The sequence below is a fragment of the Rana temporaria genome, chromosome 5, assembly GCF_905171775.1.
Source record: "Rana temporaria chromosome 5, aRanTem1.1, whole genome shotgun sequence".
NCBI classification, from domain to species: Eukaryota; Metazoa; Chordata; class Amphibia; order Anura; family Ranidae; genus Rana; species Rana temporaria.
Window position 1 is genome coordinate 336633542 of NC_053493.1, and position 23954 is coordinate 336657495.

Here is a 23954-nt window from a genome sequence, read left to right on the forward strand (position 1 = left end):
CATAGTAAAGGGGAACTCTTTCTGGATAAAAAAAAAATACCAGATTATGTACATATAACGTGGGTTATTAATATTATTGTGCAACAGCACCTGCGTTCACGGTTAAAGGGGGTTGTAAAGTCATTCTTTGCATAAAGATAAAAAAAAAAAACTTCTGTTCTGCAGCAGCCCCCTCCAGAAACCCCTAGTACTTACCTGAGCTCAGTCTTCCCCAGTCTGGGACTCTCCCTCCTGATTGACTGAGACACAAAAGTGGCGCCATTGGCTCCCACTGCTGTCAAAGTCAATTAACTCATCAGGAGAGAAAGGGGGCAGGGCAGAAACTGAGCTCCATGTCTGAATGGACACACAGAGCTGTGACTCGGCTCCGGTGCCCCCATAGCAAGCTGCTTGCTGTGGGGGCACTGGACAGGAGCGAGGAGCCAGGAGAGCTGAAGAGGGACCCAAAGAGAGGAGAAGCTCTGTGAAAAACCACTACACAAAGCAGGTAAGTATAACATGTTTGTTATTTTAAGAGAAAAAAAAAAAACATAACACTTGAGTGCTTTTGCCATATACCGGTTCCTCCTAGTCTTAATATAGATATCAAATATTCCAACCGCTGACAACAATGGGTGAAATACTTTTATAAACCACACTGGTAGACAACAGGAGACCCAGGGCTTTCCAGATCTCAATCAGCATTCCTTTCACATATATGAGTCCCAAGCAAGCAGACACCATCAAGGCCTCCTTAATAATGTCCTTTTGCATTATATGACACAATATGTTCCTAAATGATTGTAAGCTCCCTCAAATGCCAGGGGCCATAGTCGGTAGGCAAGAAGCTAGCATTCAGTCCCCTCCAAAAGCCTCTGTCCCTGGTGAATCTGTCACAACAATCACTTTGAGAACACTTTCTTCTATCAGACAAAGTAGGTGCTGGCCTGTTGGTTCTAAAGGCATCATGTATAATGGAAAAAGAGTAATGCTGCGTACACACGATCTGATGGACCGTTTTCATCAGACGAACCGATCGCATGTGGGCCCCATCGTTTTTTTATCCATCGGTGAAAAAACTAGGAACTTGTTTTAAAATGATCTGATGGTTAAAAAAAAATAGAAAAAAACGATCGTCTGTGTATACGTCCATCGGTTAAAAATCCACGCATGCTCAGAATCAAGTTGACGCATGCTTGGAAGCATTGAACTTCATTTTGCTCAGCACGTCGTTGTGTTTTACGTCACCACGTTCGGACACAATCGTTTTTTTAACTGATGGTGTGTAGGCAAGACTGGTGAAAGTCAGCTTCATTGGATATCTGATGAAAAAATCCATCAGAACGTTTTCATCGGATGAACCGATCGTGTGTACAGGGCATTACAGGGGAAGGATTCCCACTGTGAAGAGACACAGGTGGACCATGCTGCTTAATATGGGATACATTTTATTAGAAAAATTATTTAATACAAATAAGGCGGCCAAGCCCAGGTACCCACCACAGGATAATGTTAAAATTAGACAACGTTGTCTGTTGAGAGCAGCTGCATCACGCTCTGATCATGCATACACACCACTTGTAACAGGGCTAATGTTAATAGACGTAGGCAATATCAATAGATCAGAACCTGATCTCAATATCATAAACCATACATAGCAAACCAAAACAAAAGTCCATCCTATCAGAATAGATTTGATTGGAAACCTCCTCTGGTCTCCAAAGGAAAACCCCTGTTAGGCCCCGTACACACGACCGGATCTATCCGCGCGGATCAGTTCCAGCAGACAAATCCGGTCGTGTGTACGGCCTAGCGGACATTTTTCGGCGGAGATTTCTCCAGCCGACGGATTTCCAGCGGATAAAAATTTTAGCATGCTAAGAAATTTATCCGCTGGTATCCAGTCCAGTGGACTGATCCGGTCGTCTGTACAGACTCACCGGATCAGTCCGTCCGCTCCCCTCCATCGCATGCATCGTAATGATTCGACGCATGCGTTGAAGTAATTACCTTCCAGCGTCGCGCACGTCGCCGCGTCATTGTTGCGGCGACGGTTCGACATGTCACCGCGGATGTATTCCACGGGGATTTCGATCTGATGTTGAGTACAGCCATCAGATCCAAATCTGCCAGAGGATTTATCCGCTGGGAACAGTCCGGCGGACCGTTTCCAGCGGATATCCTCTGGTGTGTACGGGGCCTTAGAGGTGATTAAGTCAGATATATGGAATATACCAATATGGAATAGCATGTATTGCTGTCATCTAATGGTTTGTAAAGCTGGTAAATAGTGAATAGTGAAATAATATGCGGCATGAAGCAAAGTGAAATAAAAGGAGGCAGTTTATAGGACCTATGGTCCGCTCACCGACCATTTGTGGAGCGATACAGTCCTGTGTTCTCTATCTCCGGTCCGGGGGGGGCTGCGAGTGACGTCCTGTAAGCTCCGTTTATTTAAGCGGGGTCCGTAGGGCTCCGGTGGACAGCTTGCTGTAAGCACTGTATAAGTGTCAGGTCCTCTGGGCCACCATCCGCTTGATTCTTAGCTGAGATATTCACTACCAGCTTCAAACATTCAACTGTGTATGTGCAAGCTCTGTCGTGATGCCAAATCTGACATGTTTCACCAGGAACGCTGGTTTTATCAGGGATCATGTATAATGGATGCATGTTATCCAGAACTGGAAAAAGCAAGCCAGTGTCTGAAAAGGGAATTTTAGGCGTTTGGGAAGCACAGTGGCTTGTGGGTTAGCAGTTATGCTTTAGAAAACACTGGGACCCTTGTCTGGAAAATCAGATAGGACACTACCTGCATGAAGTTTGCATGTACCCCCCCCCCCCTCCCCCCCGTTTGCATGGGTTTCCTGTTGGTACTCCAGTCCCCCTCATACACACACTTCAAAGACATTCTGGTAGGTTAATTGGCTCCGGTCTTAAAGTGGAGTTTCCATCCCAAATTTTTTTTTTCATTATTGTGCTCATTAGACCTAAAAAAGAAAAAAATATATATATTTTTACTCATCTGGAAATGCCTGTTGCTATGCAGTCCCATGAAATCTGCCTTTGGGATCACATAGGATTCTGACATCATCTCCCTCTAATGCTCCTGGAAAATGTGTGTCATTATTTCCCAGGATGCAGTGCGCTACCCAATTATCACCCCCAATCCAAGACTTCCAGGAAATAAGTGCTTGTGGGCTTCACAATGCCCACAAGCAAAATGACAACAGTGTGGACATAGTTTTATAAACTATCTTTTTTTATTAACTATGCGGAGCGGCGGCGGATTGTAAAATAGTGACCAGATTTATATTATAAAAACACATGATGAAAGGACATACATTTAAAAAATGCTAATTGTGGTTGGAACCCCGTTTTTACTGGCAACAGTATATGTGTGTACAAAATGGCACAATCTACATACCTGCCCCGAGCAATTGGGGAGGGTTAGGGAAAAACCTGGCAACCTACCTAAAAAATATGGCAAGAAAATTCCTTGGAAGGGTTTAGAAGCTGACATGGTGTCCAGAGAATCTCCAAGAGACGGATATGACTGAATGGATCAAGGCATACATACTACTTTATAAAAACAGACACAATTGTTTAATAACCATATGTATAAGTAGGTAAGCGAGTCAATACTTTAGTCATCCACTTTATATAATGATGGCTCAGTTGTGCATTTGCCGGTATTAGCACCTTTCTGCCTTGCAGCACTGCAGACCAGGTGGAATCCTTACCAAGCACAGACTGCATTGAGTTTGTACGTTCTCCCTTTTTTCCCTACAACTTCAAACTATACTGGTAGATAACAGGCTTCTACAGTCATTTGTTTATTGAGCCAACGTCTACACTTACGGTAGGCCCTTTTCACACTGGGGCGGGAGGTGCGGTGGCGGTATAGCGGCGCAATACCGTCGGAATTGCGGCGGTATTCGGCCGCTAGCAGTGCGGTTTTAACCCCCGCCAGCTGCCGGAAAAGGGTTAATACCGCAGGCAATGCGTCTCTGTAGAGGGGCATTGCGGGCGGTATAGCCGCAGTTTCCCATTGCTTTCAAAGAGAAGGAGCGGTGGAGGAGCGGTAAACACACCGCTCCAAAGATGCTGCTAGCAGGACTTTTGGAGCAGTCCTGCTAGCACACCGCTCCAGTGTGAAAGCCCTTGGGCTTTCACACTGGAGAAACAGCAGCCGCTGTTTAGGGTCAGTTTGCAGGCGCCATTTTTTCACGCAATAGCGCCTGCGAGCTGCTCCAGTGTGGAAGGGGTCTTGGAGGCACTTCCGTCTTTTCCTTTTTTTTCTACTGGCCCCATGACAGTAGTATAGACATTCCGCTGTAAGCATCTATGGGGAAAGCACTAATGTTGGTAGCTGTATGTGGTCTGCAAGGCCCTACTACACGTCAAGCTGTTAGCTGTTATTTCTTTGGAAGGAAAAAAGACCAGATCCCAGTCTCTCTCCACATCTATCCTCCTTTTAGTGTCTACAGTCAATTTAACGACTGAAATGGTATTGTTGCTCAGAGAGTCTAGACAAAGTTCAACCTCTAAAATTTTGCAACCTCAATAACTTTCTTATTTATAAATTATGATACAGAAGGGAAACAGTGGCATACTGCTACTTAAAACCCAACCCTAGATTTTTTTTATTTAACAAAAAAACAAAAAAAACAGCCCTGGTTGCAATACCCACCTCCTTTCTGATGATGTCTCCTGCAATACTTCATCATTAGTAGACATGCAGAGCCATTCAACTGGGAAGAGAGAGGACATACTGTAAGTGCAGAATGTCACGGACCCCCCCCATGAAGGAGAATAATGCAGCATCCTGCACTCACAATGCCACGAATCACTAACACCATCACCGCTTTCTGGATTGCTCAGGACCACTCACAACCAAAAAAAAGATCGAAAGAGGACCCTACCTGCCATGTGACTGGCCTGAAGACTTGGGAAAAACGTAAACATAAAATAAACTCAAAGGTAGTTGGAAACTAGGAGTCCAGAAGGTTATTCACCACAACAGACCGAGCCTATAACAAAAGTAACACTTTTGGGTGAATCAACCCTTCAAAAAGCAGTATTAAACCCAAAAGCAAACATTTACTATATTGCAGCTCACCATTTCTTAGAAGAAAGTAAGTCTAAAAAAAAGGAAACAAATGCTGTCATCACATCCAAGTTCATCTGGTGAACCAGTCAGCAAGTGTGTTTTTCAAAAGTACAAGATCTCCAGCAGAATGTATCAGTTTACATAAATTAGACAAACCACTTAACACGCAGGGGTGATTAAAATGATCAGTTTCTATTTTATGCATGCAAATCCTTTATCTCGAAAAGGGAAGAAACAAAAAAAGTTTACTGCCTGTAACTAATTATAAAGTGTGAGCTGGAGTTTGGCTTTAATTTAATAGTGTAAATAAAATATGCTGTGCCCCCTGAGCTCATTCCTCCAGAGTGGTGTCTCACAAAATACAGGAGGTGTTTTACTGGCCAGATCACCAGGTGAAAATAGAGGGGGAAAAGACTAAGAAAAAAAATGCAGCCACCACATCTAATGATTGATTGGCCCATTGTTGGTTTGGGGTTTAATAGCGCCTTAAATGCTGTCAAACGTCGGCTCTGACAGTTGTTTCTTTGAAAAGTCAGCAATTTTGCAGCTTTTCCCACCGTACAGCATTTAGTGTGCTGCTCTCCTGCTCTTGTCAAACATTTGACTATTGTGTAGAAATAACAGACAGATCTAATCTGCAGGAGGGAAAATTGACTTCCCCAGAGATGAAATGCCTACCATCTTCTTTATTCAAACAGATGAAAATAAATATATTCAGCTGGCTAGTGCACAGAAATAGAACACAAACCGCTTGTCTGGAGCGTGACGGCCAATCAAATAAAAGCTCAACATTCATTCGCTATCTGCATATGATGCAAGTATGGGAAGGGGACGTTCTTTGTCTGGATGGCTACATTCAGGTTAGAAGATAATGTATAGAATACAGACATGGGACACACAGTGAAGGAGCCGACCATATAATGGGGAGACTTAGGCCCCTTTCACACTGGGGCGGGAGGCGCGGTGGCGGTATATAAAAATAGCGGCGCTGTACCGTCGGAATTTCCGCGGGATTCGGCCGTTAGCGATGCGGTATTAACCACCGCTAGCAGCCGATAAAGGGTTAATACCCTACAGAGGCGCATTGCGGGCGGTATTACCGCGGTTTTCCATTGTTTTAAATGGAAAGGAGCGGTACACATACCGCTCCTCTCACCGCTCCAAAGATGCTGCTTGCAGGAGATTTTTTTCTCTCCCGCCAGCGCATCGCCTCAGTGTGAAAGCCCTCGGGCTTCCACATTGAGAAGGCTGGGCATGAGTTTTTATGGCAGTATTTAGGCGCTATTATTAGTGCTGCACCGCCTGAAAAACTCCTCAGTGTGAAAGGGGCCTTATTGAGCAATCTATTGCAATCTATCACTGAGCAATCTATTGCAAACACTTGGTGCTTATACACCAGCAGACCCTGTCATTTTCCAGTTTGGTGATGGGCCTGCGTATGGACCACCAATAACATTGCATTTACATTTACTGGATGGACTGGTGTCTTTTTTCAACCTCAGTAACTACCGTATTTATCGGCGTATAACACGCACCCTAACTTTAAAAAGGAAGTTTCAGGAAAAAAAACGTTCCACAGCCCCCTGTGTATAACACGCAGGCAGAGTTTACCCTCTATTTTTAGGGTAAAAAAAGTGAGTGTTATACGCCAATAAATACAGTATGTAACATTTTCACCCATATTTGCCCAGTAAAGACTGGTTCATACCCACATGTCAATTCAACTTCAAGAGTGATTTCAGAGACATTTGTACGGGTTCCTGCACAGATGTCTATTTAAATTGCCCCGAAGTCGCCGACAGAAGTGCAGGAACTACTTTTGGGAATCGGTGCAGCACAGATTCGGACGATGCTATTGCCAGAAATGGCCACCGATTTGACATGTCAAATTGCATGCCAAATCGCCCCGATGTGATCGTGGGCTTAAATTGACTTGATTTAAATCAAATCCACCCCGTGGCAGTGCTTTGTACAGAATCTGGCGGTGGGCTGTGGTTGTTCACACACAAAAAGTTGTGCTTAAAGCGGAGGTTCACCCTAAAAAAACAACTTTCTACCATGCCATCCAGCATACTAGCGTCAGCTACAGCAGTGGTCCCCAACATTTTTGGCACCGGGGACCGGCTGCATGGAAGAAAATTTTCCAAGGCCCGGGTTGGGGGGAGGTTGGGGATGGCATGCGGGGGGTAAGCGATTTTTCGTGGGCAATTTGTCAGTGCATTATTTCTATTTATTACATTGTAGTAAAAAATAAAGTTAAACCCACCATAATGCAGAATCAGTGGGAGCTTTGAGTGTGTCACTTGCCACACTGCCTGCCACCAGATGCGGATTGTCACTTGCCATGCTGCCTGCCACCAGATGCGGATTGTCACTTGCCATGCTGCCTGCCACCAGATGCGGATTGTCACTTGCCATGCTGCCTGCCACCAGATGCGGATTGTCACTTGCCATGCTGCCTGCCACCAGATGCGGATTGTCACTTGCCATGCTGCCTGCCACCAGATGCGGATTGTCACTTGCCATGCTGCCTGCCACCAGATGCGGATTGTCACTTGCCATGCTGCCTGCCACCAGATGCAGATTGTCACTTGCCACGCTGCCTGCCACCAGATGCGGATTGTCACTTACCATGCTGCCTGCCACCAGATGCGGAATGTCACTTGCCACGCTGCCTGCCACCAGATGCGGATTGTCACTTGCCATGCTGCCTGCCACCAGATGCGGATTGTCACTTGCCACACTGCCTGCCACCAGATGCGGATTGTCACTTGCCATGCTGCCTGCCACCAGATGCGGATTGTCACTTGCCATGCTGCCTGCCACCAGATGCGGATTGTCACTTGCCATGCTGCCTGCCACCAGATGCGGATTGTCACTTGCCATGCTGCCTGCCACCAGATGCGGATTGTCACTTGCCATGCTGCCTGCCACCAGATGCGGATTGTCACTTGCCATGCTGCCTGCCACCAGATGCGGATTGTCACTTGCCATGCTGCCTGCCACCAGATGCAGATTGTCACTTGCCACGCTGCCTGCCACCAGATGCGGATTGTCACTTACCATGCTGCCTGCCACCAGATGCGGAATGTCACTTGCCACGCTGCCTGCCACCAGATGCGGATTGTCACTTGCCACGCTGCCTGCCACCAGATGCGGATTGTCACTTGCCATGCTGCCTGCCACCAGATGCAGATTGTCACTTGCCACGCTGCCTGCCACCAGATGCGGATTGTCACTTACCATGCTGCCTGCCACCAGATGCGGATTGTCACTTGCCACGCTGCCTGCCACCAGATGCGGATTGTCACTTGCCACGCTGCCTGCCACCAGATGCGGATTGTCACTTGCCACGCTGCCTGCCACCAGATGCGGATTGTCACTTGCCATGCTGCCTGCCACCAGATGCGGATTGTCACTTGCCATGCTGCCTGCCACCAGATGTGGTAAGGCCCCAACAGATGAAGCTAGTGCCCCGACTAGGCCCTGCTCACACTCACCCTGTCACTGGTAGTGTTGTCATACTCTGGGCTCCCGCAGTACTGTCATCTGCCCCTATTTATATCATAACCCCACATTACAGTCCTCAGTCCCCCCCACACATTACAGTCCTCAGTCCCCCCCCACACATTACAGTCCTCAGTCCCCCCCACACATTACAGTCCTCAGCCTCCCCCCCCCCCACACATTACAGTCCTCAGCCTCCCCCCCCCCCCCACACATTACAGTCCTCAGCCTTCCCCCCCCACACATTACAGTCCTCAGTTCCGTCCCCCACACATTACAGTCCTCGGTTCCGCCCCCCACACATTACAGTCCTCGGTTCCGCCCCCCACACATTACAGTCCTCGGTTCCGCCCCCCACACATTACAGTCCTCGGTTCCGCCCCCCACACATTACAGTCCTCGGTTCCGCCCCCCACACATTACAGTCCTCGGTTCCGCCCCCCACACATTACAGTCCTCGGTTCCGCCCCCCACACATTACAGTCCTCGGTTCCGCCCCCCACACATTACAGTCCTCGGTTCCGCCCCCCACACATTACAGTCCTCGGTTCCGCCCCCCACACATTACAGTCCTCAGCCTCCCCCCCACACATTACAGTCCTCGTTTCCGTCCCCCACACATTACAGTCCTCAGCCTCCCCCCCACACATTACAGTCCTCAGCCTCCCCCCCCACACATTACAGTCCTCGGTTCCGCCCCCCACACATTACAGTCCTCGGTTCCGCCCCCCACACATTACAGTCCTCGGTTCCGTCCCCCACACATTACAGTCCTCGGTTCCGTCCCCCACACATTACAGTCCTCGGTTCCGTCCCCCACACATTACAGTCCTCGGTTCCGCCCCCCACACATTACAGTCCTCGGTTCCGCCCCCCACACATTACAGTCCTCGGTTCCGCCCCCCACACATTACAGTCCTCGGTTCCGCCCCCCACACATTACAGTCCTCGGTTCCGCCCCCCACACATTACAGTCCTCGGTTCCGCCCCCCACACATTACAGTCCTCGGTTCCGCCCCCCACACATTACAGTCCTCGGTTCCGCCCCCCACACATTACAGTCCTCGGTTCCGCCCCCCACACATTACAGTCCTCGGTTCCGCCCCCCACACATTACAGTCCTCAGTTCCGCCCCCCACACATTACAGTCCTCGGTTCCATCCCCCACACATTACAGTCCTCGGTTCCGTCCCCCACACATTACAGTCCTCGGTTCCGTCCCCCACACATTACAGTCCTCGGTTCCGTCCCCCACACATTACAGTCCTCAGCCTCCCCCCCACACATTACAGTCCTCGGTTCCGCCCCCCACACATTACAGTCCTCGGTTCCGCCCCCCCCACATTACAGTCCTCGGTTCCGCCCCCCACACATTACAGTCCTCGTTTCCGTCCCCCACACATTACAGTCCTCAGCCTCCCCCCCACACATTACAGTCCTCGGTTCCGCCCCCCACACATTACAGTCCTCGGTTCCGCCCCCCACACATTACAGTCCTCGGTTCCGCCCCCCACACATTACAGTCCTCGGTTCCGCCCCCCACACATTACAGTCCTCGGTTCCGCCCCCCACACATTACAGTCCTCGGTTCCGCCCCCCACACATTACAGTCCTCGGTTCCGCCCCCCACACATTACAGTCCTCGGTTCCACCCCCCACACATTACAGTCCTCGGTTCCGTCCCCCACACATTACAGTCCTCGGTTCCGTCCCCCACACATTACAGTCCTCGGTTCCGTCCCCCACACATTACAGTCCTCAGCCTCCCCCCCCACACATTACAGTCCTCGGTTCCGCCCCCCACACATTACAGTCCTCGGTTCCGTCCCCCACACATTACAGTCCTCGGTTCCGTCCCCCACACATTACAGTCCTCGGTTCCGTCCCCCACACTTTACAGTCCTCGGTTCCATCCCCCACACTTTACAGTCCTCGGTTCCATCCCCCACACTTAGGGACAGATCGGAGGGAGGCACAGCATGAGGAGAAAAGTTGCAGGGAGGGAGGCGGGACAGTTCTGGATGGAGGGCCGAGGTAACAAACAGGTGATTGGCTGCTAGAATGAAGGACAGTCCTAGCAGCCAATCGCCTGTTTGATAACCTCGGGCAGCTCCGCCCTCCACCCAGAATTGTTCCGCCTCCCGCTGTCGGCTCTATAAACGATGCAGGAGGAAAAAAAGTCTCCTTGCGGTCCGAATGGCAGAGTGCCGCGGTCCGCATGTGGGGCTCTCTCATGCCGCCTGCTCGCGGCCCGGCTGCAGAAGTGCCGCGGCCCGGTAGTGGGCCGCGGACCGGGGGTTGGGGAACACTGAGCTACAGTATGCCTTTATTTTTATTTTTTGCGCTGTACTCACAGTTTAATCCATTAGTTTCGTTTCAGACTCCCCGCGGGGAGTAGGTGTTCCTATGAAGAGGGGAACATGATTGACCGCCGGCTATGGCACGTCACGCTTCCCGAAAATAGCCGAAGTAGGACTCGGCTCTTCACGGCGCTATACGGCGCCTGCGCACAGACTAGGAGCTGACTGCGCAGGTGCCGTGAAGAGCCAAGTCCTAGTTCGGCTATTTTCGGGAAGCGTGATGCGCCATAGCCGGCCGTCAATCATGTTCCCCTCTTCATAGGAACGCCTACTCCCCGCGGGAGTCTGAAACGCAACTAATGGATTAAACTGTGAGTACAGCGCAAAAAAAATAAAGGCATACTGTAGCTGACGCTAGTATGCTGGATGGCATGGTAGACAAATTATTATTTTTTTTTTTGGGGTGAACCCCTTGAAGTTTCTCCACTTCAGATTCTTTCAGTGAAGAAGCTAATCCACAATCTTGGAAAATCAACCTAAACGGAAACCTTGGTCCACAAGGGCTTAAAGTGACCCGGTCACTGCAGGGTCAAAACTGCCAAAAGATGTAGCTGTATAAAGAAAAAGAAGCACTATACTTACCTTTCCAGCAGCCCGTGTCCTAGAACATCGCTGTGATGTGGCTCCTGGGACACCACAAGTGTCTCTCTCCTGCCCTTACGTCATGTAAAGAACCATTGCGTGTGGCAGGGCTGGCAGGTTACCACACACAGGACCTTATACTGATCGGGACACTAAGGTCCTACAGATAAAAGAGAAAGTTGATGCATTACAAATTACAATTAAATTTGGCAACGACAACCTTCTGTAGGCACTTTTTGATGCAGACAGACAATCCCAGGACACAAAATCACAGTGAATAAGGTAATCAGCCCAGCCTGGATATTTCCCAGACAATTACTATTGTTTTCCTCCCAAATTAACCGGCTGCTCAAATGCTTAATCTCCTCCTTTCATGGGCCAAACCTGCACTCAGAAAGACTCCATTTAAGAACTTTAAATACTGTTTAAAAGCAATTATAGGCAACATGCAAAAGCAGTTAAAACATCCATAGAGGGTTCAAATCTCAGACATTTTAGCAAGAACTATCCAAGATTCATACCATTGATGGGCCGGCTGATTGTCAACCAGCAGGTCACATGTTCAGCATGCAATTATAGCCAGCGGCTATAGCCTTTAGCAGTAATCACTGTGGCCTCCTGGAAGGGATGGCTCCCTGTGCCCACTGCCGGAACGAAGAGGAAATGAAATGGAAAAAGGAACACAATGGGGGTTATTTATTCCAAGTGCAGTCGCTGTAGATCTGAGGGGGACATGCAAGGAAAATAAAATCTGCAGCGATTCCCCTTAGATGTACAGCGACCGCACTTCCAAGTGCATTTGTAGTGCAGAGTATATTTGCCTTTAGTAAATCAACCCCAATGTGTGCCAATGCATAGAAAATGTCAAGATGCACTGCAATGTGAGCAGAAAAGTATGAATAATCCCTGAAAGAGGAAGAACACCCTAACTGTACCCATTGTTGGAAGTGTTCCCACTCCTACCTGTATAAAAAAAAAGGGGGGGGGGTGATGTGCTCAATTACCGATTTTTTATTTGATCCGGTCCAGTCACGTGATCCCACAGCTCCGGCTCCCTTATGTCAGTGAGCAGCTGCTGCAGGGGAGAGGAGGGAGCGCCAACAATGGCTACGCCATGGGAGCCTATAGGTGAGATCATGACTATGGGAATTCAAAGTCGCCGACAAGTGCTTCCTTAAACAGAGCTGCAGATCACATGACCAGTCCAAAGAAGATTGAAAACAGGCAAGTACACATCTTTATTTATACAGTTTAAGCAATATAAGTAGGAGGAGGGGGAGAGGGAACAATTCTGAGAATAGTTATATTTGGGGTTTCTTCCACTTTAAAGCCCGACTTTGGGGAACGGCATGTTAAGCATTTGTAAAGCTTTTAGCAAGCTTCAGACATAGTGAAGCTTTTAAAGCACAATTCAGCTCCTGTGTGGGGAGGGCTGGCACAGACCTTAAAGAGGTCAGACTATTCTCATCGGTTTGGATCGACCGTGTGTACCCTAGACATGGTGGCTGGATTGGTTTTCTTTTTCCTTTATTTTCACCTGGTGAACTGGCCAGTAACAATTCCTGTCTTAGGGTGACAACACTGTACTGTATCTTGGTAGGAGCAGTGTTGTCACCGTACAACAGAAAGCATTTTAGGACTGAAGAACACCTCCTCTCCTTTTCTCCATACAGTCTGCAGTAAGCAGAGAGATGGAAGCGGCATAAACTTTAAGGCTTAATGTACACGGGACGTTTTGAAACCTCTCCTGAACTATGTAACTTGACAAATAGCAACCGACGTTTAAAAATGACAGTTTTGCGGCGTTCACATGCTGCGTTTGCGTTAAGCGTTTTTTTTTTTTCAAATAGTCAAAAAATTATCTCCATCAACCACTTATGGACAGCCCGCCGCAGGAATACATCAGCGGTTTGAGGAGGAATACCGTTGTTATGGTGGCAGCTAGCTACCATAACCCTGGTATCCTCTTCTTCAGCGGGAAGTCCACTACAAGATAAAAGTGGTCTCTGTGGCAGATTTGCCGCAAGATCACTTTTATCGGCGGCGGGAGAGGGGGCTACCGCGTCCATCCCATTGCTGTGTATGGAGACGAGTGAGGGGGAAGATGGCCCCCACCCATCTCCATATCACTGCAGGGCAGAAGCAATGTCAAAACGTCTCTTCCGCCCATAGCTCTTAAAGGGACATTTTTATTTATTTTAGAATGACAATCTTTATTTTTTGGTTTGTGGCATTTTAGTCCAAATATGAGATCTGAGGTCTTTTTGACCCCAGATCTCATATTTAAGAGATCCTGTCATGCTTTTTTCTATTACAAGGGATGTTTACATTCCTTGTAATAGGAATAAAGGTGACAATGTTTTTCTTTTTTTTCTTTTTAAACAGTGTCAAAATAAAATAAAGTAAAAGAAATAGGAAAAAAATAAATAAAAAAAATTCATGTACACTGCTGCTGGCAAACTGACGTTTAGTAGCAGTTGGGCGTTTTTTTCAGCTGCCCCTGAACTCTCCTCTATGTTATCTTATCAGTACATGTACACAGGGTTGTTTGGAAGCTTTTTTTGGAAAGCAAAAAAAATGCATTCAGGACGGATGTTCAGAGGCATTTGAAATGTCAAATGTCTGTAACAGCTTGTAAACGCGGTAACCCGCATTTCGTTTACAGGCGTTTTTTTATTAACAAAAAAAAAAAAGCTACAAACGCTTCTAGACACAAACGCGGCTAAACTGAAGTTTTTAGACGCCGGTTTCTAGCTGTCAAGTTAAATCATTCAGGAGAGGTTAAACAACGCTCAGTGTACATGAAGCCTACATGTACAGAGGTTTATGCAAGACGCACATGAAATCGCCAAAAATAGAACAGAAACCTTTTCAAAACCGGTGCAAGTCGAATTTGGGACAAATAGGGTGTGACTTGTCATGCGACTTTAAAACCATAAAATCGCATGACCAATCCTACTGGTGGAGATTGTACAATTAAAATTGTAAAGGGTATGGTCAGCTTTAGGCTGCCTGAAGATAGGAAGATATCGCCCTGAAATCAGGGATGACATTCACCCATTCTCACACAAGTCACTGGAGTGCCAGAACTTACTACACGTCTTATAAATGTACTTTAAGCCTCCCCTTTGGCCCATAGCAAAAAAACTATCTAACCCCGACATTAATTGACAAAGATCCCAGCGAACAGACAAGTTCTGATCACCACCTTATCGGAGGTCAGAACCAGTCCAAAAAAAAAGGGGAGCAGGGCCAGTGATCAGGCTGCTAACTGGTTACAAGAAAAGCGTCTGGTTTTCATGTCATTTGAGATAATACAAGGCTTTCCTAAAAATGGATAATGAATGCTTTTATCTGTGGAACATCAGTTACTACCTGAGAGATAATGAACAGCCACACTCAAAAAGAACTTCAAAAAGTTGTCTTTATTCAATAAAAGTCGGCATACAAAACAAAAACACAGCCACAGAGGGGGACAGCCGACATGTTTCGCACTATGTCAGTGCTTAGTCATGACAACTTTCTGAAGTTCTTTTTTAGTGCGGCTGTCCATCATCTCTGTGCATTGCCAGCACCTGGATTTCCTGAGAGGTTCCTTAATTGCTCACAAGACTCACCTGGAGCAGTGACTCCCTTCATCAGTTACTACCTATAGAGGATTTACAGTGTGTGGCCAAACCTCTGAGCTAGCGGCACCCGTCATTCCCTTTTCTACAGAGAAAAGGTATTGCATGTTTGAAGCAAATCAAGGACTGGTAGAGATCTCCCAGCCCAAACTCCATGGGTGTCAATGGATAAGATGATGAGTTATGGGTGTGCTGCTTGAATAGCATGGGTTTTAGCTCTTTAATGAGTAGTTTACCTAAAACCTGCCACTAGCAAACAGACACTACCTGCATGGAGTTTGCATGCTCTCCTTATGCTTGCATTGAGTTCCTCCAAAGACATGCTGATAGGTTTACTGGCTAATGTCCCGCTGGCCCTAACCAGGACACTACCTGCATGGAGTTTGCATTCTCTCCCTGTGTTTGCATAAAGTTCCCCCCACAAGCCACATACATGTTGGTAGGTTTACTGGCTAATGTCCCACTGGCCCTAACCAGGACACTACCGGCATGGAGTTTGCATGCTCTCCCTGTGCTTGCATAAAGTTCCCCCCACAAGCCACATACATGTTGGTAGGTTTACTGGCTCCTGTCCAAACTGGCCCCAACCAGGACACTACGGCATGGAGTTTGCATGTTCACCCCGTTCTTGTATGGGTTTCCTCTGGATACTCCAGTTTCCTCCCACACTTAAAAACATGCTGGTAGGTTACTTGGCTCCTGTCCAAACTGGACCCAGCAAGGACACCACTTGCATGGAGTATGTGCTTTCTGTGCATACCTCTGGGTATTTCGGTTTCTTCCTCAACTCTAAAGACATGTTAATAGGTTAACTGGCCCTAGTATGTGTATGTAGGAATAAGAGTTAGGGACCTTAGACTGTAAGCTCCTTGAGGGCAGGGGGGCTGATGTAAATGTACAGTATATAAAGCACTGCATACAATGCTGATTCTATATGAATAGCTAGAATAAATAATCACTCCAGTGGACATGAACAACAAGCAAACTACTCTAGCAACATACCTCTTCCAACTTTAACCGCCTAGAAGCCTGCGTCTAATCCCCCGGGAACACGAATCCATCTTCAGCGGCAGGATAACGGCAGTGGTACAGATTGGGCTACAGAGCAGATTCTGGGGAAGCAGCTTAGACTAGGATTTGAAGAGAGCGCTGCTGATTGCAGCCACATGCACAGGTTACAGGTCCATCAGGACACAAAGTGGGGGGGGGACATCCTTCTTTCAGGACTCCCAGCAGCTCCCATTGCCTATTTTCTCCCTAACTCTGCCATCTCTTGTGCTTTCAGACACTGATTAATTAATTACACGTAAAATAAAAGATACACTCCTTCCGCTGGGTGGCTTTAAGCTGTGAGCTAATGTGCCAATGTCACTGAGCTGATTGGGAGAGATGGGCCCCACCTCCTGCATCTGCCTCTAGATTCACATTACAGGGTACAGAGCCTGGGAGGAGGGGGGGATGGGGAGCCACCAGCTCACGGCTGCCTTATGTAATCATTGCCTGCATGCCAGCCAGGAATAGGTTAAAGGCAGCACCCAGTGCTATGACTTTATGCCTCACACTTCTGTAACATGTGGGCTGACTGTCTAATTTATTCTGATGATATGCACTTCAATTGTGCTGCACCTTCATGGAATGTGACACCGTTCTCCCACCATACAGAGGCAGCAGAAAATCTCCCAGGAACAGTCAGCTCTGGGGGCTGGTAATGCCAGGCCCCCACCCTCTAATCATTCAAGTGGGCATGTCACAAATAATATTACACCCATTAGGTTACATTCAGAGTCCACCATACTAATCTCTGCCCACTAAAACCGGGGAGTGCAAAATCTAGTGCAGCTGTGCAGAGAAACCAATCAGCTTCCAGGTTTTATTGTCAAAGCTTAACCACTTGCCGACCATCCGCTGTCGCTATACGGCGTTGGTCGGCACGATCCCGCGAACCGCTGTAGCTGTACGTCTGTCCCTTTAAGCGGGATAGCAGACACGTGCGCCCGCTGCATCGTGGGGGTGCCAATGCTCGTGACCGGGGGTCGCGATGACTGCTGTCTGCGAGCAATCGCAGGCACGAGAGGAAGAACAGGGACGTGTGTGTGTGTGTAAACACACACGTCCCTGTTCTGTGGGGACAGACAGATCGTAAGTTCCTAATAGCTAGGAACCACCTGTAATTTCCTCTAGGTCAGTCCCCTCCCCCTCACAGTTAGAAACACACTAGAGAACACAATTAACCCCTTGATTGCACCCTAGTGTTAACCCCTTCCCTGCCAGTAACATTTTTACAGTAATCAATGTATTTTTATAGCACTGATCGCTGTATAAATGCCAATGGTCCCAAAAAAGTGTCCGATGTGTCCGCCATAATATCGCAGACCCGATAAAAATCGCAGATCGCCGCCATTACTAGTAAAAAATAATAAAAATGCCATAAAACTATCCACTATTTTGTAGACGCTATAACTTTTGTGCAAAGTCAAACCAATAAATAAACGCTTATTGCAATTTTTATTACCAAAAATATGTAGGAGAATTCATATCGGCCTAAACTGAGAAAAAATAGCTTTTTTAAAAAAAAATTGGGAATATTTATTATAGAAAAAAAAAAAAAAGTACAAAATATTGTGCTTTCTTTTCAAAATGTAAGTAAACACACAGATTATGGTTCTCTTAGGGGAGGAATTATTAAACGTCTGTTCATACAATGGATGAACAGCGATCTGTCATTTCCCCTAGTAAGTCGTCGTCGTCGCCCCCCCCCCCCCCCCTTTTCAGTTAGAATATGCAGAGGGAACACAATTAACCCCTTGATCGCCCCCTAGTGTTAACCCCTTCCCAGCCAGTGCCATTTTTACAGTAATCAAACCAATTTTTATAGCACTAATCGCTGTAAAATTGTCAATGATTGCAAAAATGTGTCAAAAGTGTCTGATGTGTCCGCCATAATATCGCAGTCCTGATAAAAATCGCAGATCACCGGCATTACTAGTAAAAAAATAAAATAATAAAAATTCCATAATTACATCCCCTATTTTGTAGACGCTAAAACTTTTGCGCAAACCTATATATGCTTATTGCGATTTTTTTTAACAAAAATATGTAGATGAATATATCGGCCTAAACTGAGGAAAATAATTGGGATATTTATTATAGCAAAAAGTAAAAGATAGTGTTTTTTTTCAAAATTGTCACTGTTCTTTTGTTTATAGCGCAAAAAAAAAACGCAGAGGTGATCAAATACCACCAAAAGAAAGCTCTATTTGTGTGGAAAAAAGGACGCAAATTTTGTTTGGGTACAACATCGCACAATCGCGCAATTTTCAGTTAAAGCAACGCAGTGCCAAATTGTAAAAAGTACTCTGGTCAGGAAGGGAGTAAAATCTTCCAGGGCTGAAGCGGTTAATAGAAAACTATCTTTAGATAAAAAGCATTTTATTAAAATACATTTTTATTTAAAAAAAAAAACAGATTTTTTGAAAATAAATAAAAATCATTTATTTATTTCCACCCTGGATTAAATTCTTAACAAAATGTTCTCTTTAAAAGATGAGAAATGTTGTGAGTTTTGTGATCTGATGACGCCACCATTGATTTGGAGAAACCAAGACTTCCATTTGACCTCATGTTGCTACTGAATTTTTTTATTTTTTTTTCGTGGCCGGGAATTTTCATTTTTTTTGCTCATGCGAATTTCTTTTTCGATTAGATTTCTCACACGATTCTCCCATTGTGGATTCGAAAATCGTTTGTTTTTCACAAAGTTTCTAACATGCCTGATCACTCAAATTCAATGGCTGCACAAAAATTGGCCGTTGCTGAGGGCACTAATGGTGCGAAATTCAAATGAAAATTCTAAGATAAGATTTTCTAAAGAAAATTTGTTCGGAATTTGATCCATGTATGTCCGGCGTTAGGCTCTGTTCACACCAAGAGGTGCACGTTTATGGCAGCACCGTTGTTTTATTGGGCTGCCCTATGTACAGGAACACGCCAAAAAGGTGGTTGCACTATTTTCAATATCATGGTACTGTGATACCATGTGTTTTGAATGAATGAATGACTTGTGTGTGTGTGTGTGTGGGGGGGGGGGGGGGGGGTGATTAGGAATTAATTGCACAGCTCTCCATCTGAAAAGGGGCAATATGTTTTTGTGCCTTTTTGTGGCGTTCCTGCAATGCACTGGTCTGAACGAAGCCTTACAGCGAAATGGATTCGGCACTTTTTGTGCGGTGAGAAGCCATGAAAGCCCTGTCACTAGATGCCCACCCTACAGACTCTGCTCTGACAGGTACTCCAACAGTAATACCAGATAACACAATCTAAGGTCCCCATCTCATATACATACTAGTGCCAATTTCGAAATGAGCCACGTAACCCACCCGTATGTCTTTGGAGGGTGGGAGGAAACCCACATAAGCACAAGGAGAACATGCAAGCTCCATGTACAGTAGATACGTTTATTCCTGGAAGCGATTCAAACTGAAATCCCAGTGCAGCAAGGCAGAAATGCCAACTAAGTCACTGTGCTGTAATGTCAACCTAAATCTACATAAATGGCCCATGAACTAAACCAGCCTTCACAAACTAAATTGAGAGCTTATATTACAGGGGTGTCAAACACAATTTCATTGTGGGCCGCATTAGCATTATGATTGCCCTCAAAAGGGCCGGTTTTATCTACAAGATTAGATGTCCAGTGCATCCCCTCCCCTTACATTAGATGTCAAGAGCCCCCCCACCATCAGAAGTTGAGTCTCCCACTCTCCCCTACATCGCAGTGTACCCCCCTTTCCATGTGCTGCTGCTGGGAAGAAGCTGGATGCATTGCTTGAAAGCAGAAAGTAGGGGTCTGGCGAGGGCCACATCAAATGGCCTGGAGGGACAGATTCGGCCCCCGGGCCTTGTGTTTGACACCTGTGTTCTATTACCTGGGAGACATTATTATTATTATCTGACTTAGAGGGACAATATACATCAGCCTTGTATCTGCCAATGGTTCCAATTGGGCAGTGTGAACTCTGCCAATGGTGAGACATCCTTAGGCCGGCCATACACAAAGCCAATTTTCTTTCCTGCAACCATGGATTGCAGGAAAAAAATTAAAATAAATCGCTGGATTGCCCTATCAAACACAGACAGTATTGATGCAGGAATCCCTCCTCCATTGTCCTCTCCCAGCAGATGGGCAGGCTGGGGAAGCCAACCCTGCCAAGAGAAGACAGTGATTATCGCTAGCAGCTATAGCAGCCATTAGCGATAATCACAAGAGAATCAACTTGGCAGGGCCGATCCGCCCTATAGGCTCACTATGCAAGCCGCTTAGGGCCCCGCAAAGCCGCGGAGGACCCCCCAAATTACTAGAGGCCCCGCCTGGTGAGAAGTCATTTTCGGCCCCTCACCCCGCTGGCTGGTGGGAGAAGAGGTAAGAAGTCAGCACCCCCCGCTCCTCACTTCAATGTAAGATACCCATTTCCGACAGCAGAACACCCCTTCCCCCTGCTTCTCAACACTTTAATGTCACATGTCTCTGTTGGCAGGCCCCCCCCCCCCCGCTCTTTAATGTGACATGTCATTTTCGGCAGTGGACTTTTGAGGCACTATGAGTATTAATATACAAGTATACAAAATTGGAGTAGAAAAAAGTTTTATATATAATGGAGCAACATTAAAATACATATGAAAGATGAAATACTGATTGGGCTGAAACAAGTCAGCAAATATCACCGTGCCGAAGGGTATATGAAGAACCTCCTTACACCCTGCAGACTTTTAATAAACACACACTCACCTGTTCCACAATCCAGCGATGTGCTCACCGGAGCCATCGCTTGTCTCCCTCTTCTCTCCCTCACGCTGACATTTCAATTGTGGGCAACCAGGTGCAACAGCTTGCGGCTTGACAGTCGCGTGCACACTGCGCATGCACGAATCGCACTGCGTGTCCTGGATCAGTGTTTCTCAACTCCAGTCCTCAAGGCGTCATGTTTTCAGGATTTCCCTCAGATGAAACTGCTGTGGTAATTCCTAAGGCAGTGAAACTGATCAAATCACTTGTGCAAAATAACGGAAAGCCTGAAAACATGACCAGTTGGGGCGCCTTTAGGACTGGAGTTGAGAAACACTGACCTGGATAGTCCGGCAATCATCTGGGACCTGTGACGTGCCCCAGATGACTGCAGGGAGGGAGGGAGAGAGGAGAACTTCCACTCGGATCGCCTAGGCGATCCAAGCAGAACTGAGAACAGGCATCTGTCAAAACTAGGTACTCATTCCACCCCCAAAAAAAAAAAATCACATGTCAAAAGCATCAGGGAAGGCAGGGGAGGGGTGTAATTAAAGTGGAACGTCCCCTTTTGGATGGAGCTCCGCTTTAAAGAGTTAGTTCACCTTTTCAGATTAAATGAAAAGGTGGACCAAGGTCAGCCATAAATGGTTTGAATCTTGTCCAGTCCCTGCTGAATCGGCTAAGATTCGAACCATGTATGGGCAAGGCTGAATGTACCAAGTTGATCAATAGTCTAGCTGATAGGATAGTTTAGCTGATAGCACAGTGTTCTGGCAGGGATGGATTTCCCTGCCCCCGCTGGGAGAATACAATGGCTCGGCGGGAGGGATTCCCCTTTCAACACCGCCTGTGTTTATGAGGGAATCAAAGTTGCAGGAAAGAAACACTGCAGGAGAAAAAGGGAGAAGTGCGGGGACTCCTTGTTGGCAATCTAGTGATATGGAGACCCCAGCCTATGATGCAGGAGAGTTCTTCTTCACAAACCCATTGCTGGTACTTCCAACAAAACCATTGCTGGTACTTCCAACAAATCCATTGCTGGTACTTCCAACAAATCCATTGCAGGCACTTCCAACAAATCCATTGCAGGCACTTCCAACAAATCCCATTGCAGGCACTTCCAACAAATCCCATTGCAGGAACTTCCAACAAATCCATTGCTGGTACTTCCAACAAATCCATTGCTGGTACTTCCAACAAATCCATTGCTGGCACTTCCAACAAATCCATTGCAGGCACTTCCAACAAATCCCATTGCAGGAACTTCCAACAAATCCATTGCTGGTACTTCCAACAAATCCATTGCTGGTACTTCCAACAAATCCCATTGCTGGTACTTCCAACAAATCCCATTGCTGGTACTTCCAACAAATCCATTGCTGGTACTTCCAACAAATCCATTGCAGGCACTTCCAACAAATCCATTGCAGGCACTTCCAACAAATCCCATTGCAGGTACTTCCAACAAAACCATTGCAGGCACTTCCAACAAATCCCATTGCAGGAACTTCCAACAAATCCATTGCTGGTACTTCCAACAAATCCATTGCTGGTACTTCCAACAAAACCATTGCTGGTACTTCCAACAAATCCATTGCTGGCACTTCCAACAAATCCATTGCTTGCACTTCCAACAAATCCATTGCAGGCACTTCCAACAAATCCATTGCAGGCACTTCCAACAAATCCATTGCTGGTACTTCCAACAAATCCATTCCTGGTACTTCCAACAAATCCATTGCAGGCACTTCCAACAAATCCCATTGCAGGCACTTCCAACAAATCCCATTGCAGGAACTTCCAACAAATCCATTGCTGGTACTTCCAACAAATCCATTGCAGGCACTTCCAACAAATCCCATTGCAGGCACTTCCAACAAATCCCATTGCAGGCACTTCCAACAAATCCCATTGCAGGAACTTCCAACAAATCCATTGCTGGCACTTCCAACAAATCCATTGCTGGTACTTCCAACAAATCCATTGCTGGCACTTCCAACAAAACCATTGCTGGCACTTCCAACAAATCCATTGCAGGCACTTCCAACAAAACCATTGCTGGTACTTCCAACAAATCCATTGCTGGTACTTCCAACAAATCCATTGCAGGCACTTCCAACAAATCCATTCCTGGTACTTCCAACAAATCCATTGCAGGTACTTCCAACAAAACCATTGCAGGTACTTCCAACAAATCCATTGCTGGCACTTCCAACAAATCCATTGCTTGCACTTCCAACAAATCCATTGCAGGCACTTCCAACAAATCCATTGCAGGCACTTCCAACAAATCCATTGCTGGTACTTCCAACAAATCCATTGCAGGTACTTCCAACAAAACCATTGCTGGTACTTCCAACAAATCCATTGCTGGTACTTCCAACAAATCCATTGCTGGTACTTCCAACAAATCCATTGCAGGTACTTCCAACAAATCCATTGCTGGTACTTCCAACAAAACCATTGCTGGCACTTCCAACAAATCCATTGCTGGTACTTCCAACAAATCCATTGCTGGTACTTCCAACAAATCCATTGCTGGTACTTCCAACAAAACCATTGCTGGTACTTCCAACAAATCCATTGCAGGTACTTCCAACAAATCCATTGCAGGTACTTCCAACAAATCCATTGCAGGTACTTCCAACAAAACCATTGCTGGTACTTCCAACAAATCCATTGCAGGTACTTCCAACAAATCCATTGCAGGTACTTCCAACAAAACCATTGCTGGTACTTCCAACAAATCCATTGCTGGTACTTCCAACAAATCCATTGCAGGTACTTCCAACAAATCCATTGCTTGCACTTCCAACAAATCCATTGCTGGTACTTCCAACAAATCCATTGCTGGTACTTCCTTAACAAATCCATTGCTGGTACTTCCAACAAATCCATTCCTGGTACTTCCAACAAATCCATTGCTGGCACTTCCAACAAATCCATTGCTGGTACTTCCAACAAAACCATTCCTGGTACTTCCAACAAATCCATTGCTGGTACGTATT

The 23954-nt window shown here is 46.5% G+C and overlaps 1 protein-coding gene across 4 annotated transcripts in view; it reads right to left on the minus strand.

Annotated features, from left to right (window-relative positions):
• The window catches only part of NCOA2 (nuclear receptor coactivator 2), a 329643-nt gene that overhangs the window by 193797 nt on the left and 111892 nt on the right, over positions 1–23954 (minus strand). Inside the window, exon 1 of one of the 4 annotated variants that reach the window (XM_040354386.1) lies at positions 16167–16360. The exons of the other annotated variants lie outside the window; for them this stretch is intronic. The gene's annotated coding sequence lies outside the window, so the exon portion shown is untranslated. Of the gene's footprint in view, positions 1–16166; positions 16361–23954 lie in introns of those variants that run through there. 4 annotated transcript variants of the gene reach the window in all.